The sequence below is a fragment of the Carlito syrichta genome, unplaced genomic scaffold (assembly GCF_000164805.1).
Source record: "Carlito syrichta isolate Samal-C Ts95f unplaced genomic scaffold, Tarsius_syrichta-2.0.1 Scaffold311873, whole genome shotgun sequence".
Taxonomy (NCBI): Eukaryota; Metazoa; Chordata; class Mammalia; order Primates; family Tarsiidae; genus Carlito; species Carlito syrichta.
The window spans coordinates 99,225-101,702 of NW_007255969.1; positions in this window are offsets into that span (position 1 = coordinate 99,225).

A 2,478-nucleotide genomic window follows, 5' to 3' on the forward strand; every position below is an offset into this window, starting at 1 on the left:
TGGTTCTATCTTTCTGGGAGTCAAGTGTAATAAATACGAACAACTCTCTGGCCGGGTTGTGTTGACTCGTATAAAGTTCTCTTCTACTGAGGATCTATTTTGAGCCAAAGTCTCGCTCACTATCTGAATGCTGACTATTGGTCTGGCCTTGGCTTCTGTTTTTTCCTAAGGAAAAACCCATCTGCAGAGGTAGGATTTTCATACAAAAGCTGAAACCTGCTTTACTTCCCTCACTCCAGTTCCTAAGTTGAGACAACCACAGATAGAATTTCAAGAAATATTTTCAGCATCTAGTTAGAGACTATTGTGATAGCCCAGGTAAGAAATGGTAACAGCCTGAATGAAGACAGCAGTGGTACAGCCAGAGAAGATAGAAGAACTCGAGGAACATTTAAATGGTAACCATATAACCGTGTGCATAGTAACTAAGCACTTCCTATATGCCAGGCATTGATGAGAACATACATTTTCTCATTCGATGTTTGCAACAGCCCAATGAGGTAGGAACTGTTATTCTTTCTATTTTACACATGAGGAAACTGGCTTAGAGTCATTAAGCAATTTGCCCAAAGTAAGTGGCAGCCCTGGGATTTGAGCCCAGGCAGTCTAACTTCAAAGCTTGCATTTTTAATCTCTATGACTTACCGTCTCAAATCAGGAGGATTTTGTGATATTGGGGTTAGGGGGAAAGGGAAGAAGAAGATATGAGAATAATGTTCCAGATTAGGGAATAGGTCACTAGACAAAAGGTGGAGTCCCTTACCAAGGTGGGAACACAGGAAAAGTAACAGACTTGGAAGGAAAGATGGTGATTTGGTTGTAAACACGTTGACAGGGGACATCCAAGGAAGATATCTGGTAGGTGGCTGGGTGTTTAAATATAGAGCTTCAGAGAACATGATTGAGGGAAAAGAAGTGGACTTGGAGAAGTCTGTATCTAGGCAGCAGGGAGGGTGTGAGCAGCAGGGAGGGGGAGTACTGAGATCTCGGGAAGAAAGGGAGCAGTGAAGACGACCAAAATTTCAAGGCCCTGCAACATTTAAGCTACCAGTGAAGGAAGAGCCAGCCCATCCGTGAGAGAAAGGAATAGTCCAAGGATGGTTAGGAGAACAAAAAGAGAGTTTTACAAGCCCAGGAAGGAGGAACCTTGACAAGGGAGGGATGGTGACAGTGCCCAGCATAACAGAGAACTCATGTAAGGTAAGAGCCAGAAAGGACCACAGCATTTGGTGTCAAAGTAGCTGGTGGGAGTGCAAAATGTTATAGCCAATTTAGGAGACAGTATGGTAGTTTCTTACCAAGCTAAACGCTGTCCAACCACGTGGCCCAGTGATTGTACTCCTTGGGATTTACCCAAATGAGATGAAACTTATGTTTTGTGTAATGCTTATAGCATCTTTATTCATAGTTGCCGAAACTTGGAAGCAACCAAAATGTCCCTTGATCGGTAAATGGAAAAGTAAACTCTGGTATATCCATACAGTGGAATATTATTCAGCGCTCAAAAGAAATGAACTATCAAGCTGTGAGAAGATGTGGAGGAGGCTTAAATGCATATTGCTGAGGGAAAGACACCAGTCTGAAAGGCTACATGCTGTATACGATTCCAGCTATATGATATTATAGAAAAGCAAAACCATGGAGACCGTAGAAGGATCAGTGGTTGCCAGGACGGAGGGAGGGATGAGTGGGTGGAGCACAGGGGTTTTTAGGGCAATGAAGCTACTCTGGTGTTACTTGAGTGGCAGACATGTGGCATTGTGCATATGTCACAACCAGTGGAACTGTCCAACACGGTGAACCTTAATACAAACCGCAGACTAATAACGTGTCAGTATTGACTCATCAAGTGTAACAAATGTGCCGCAGGAATATAAGATGCTAGAAACTGTGGGGTATGATTGAGTGAAGGCACCATGGGAAACCTTTGTACTTTCTGCCCAATTTTTCTGTAAATTTCAAACTGCTCTAGAAGAAAATAAAACCTACCGGTGAGAATAAAAAGAAAGAAGAGGAAAAGAAGGAATAAAAGAAGTGAATGAAAGAGGAAAGTAGAAGGAAAGAAAACAAGCCACATACATGTGATCTTGAGTGTAGCATAAAACCATCCTCCTAATTAGTCTAATTTTGTGTGCCTGCATTCCCAGTGGAGCGGAAATAAGACTGGTCACTCTTCTGCCCACCAGCATTGAGGGCGCCCCTCGACACACCAAGGAGCAGGCCAAGTGCTGGGCCTGGTGTGAAAAACGTCCACAGTGACGGCCGCCTCCCATTCCAGAACCATCTCTGGCCACTGCCGTGTCGGCTTCCGCTGTGGTTGTCTCTTGGACCCTCCTCCTTACTCACAACACACGCTCAGACCGCTCTGCCTTTGTGCCATGGCTGTTTCCTCTGCCTCCGTCTTCCCCACTTCTCCACCGACCAGACTCCTTCACATCCCTTGGAACCCTGCTCTGTGAGGTTGCTGCCTTCTCTGTG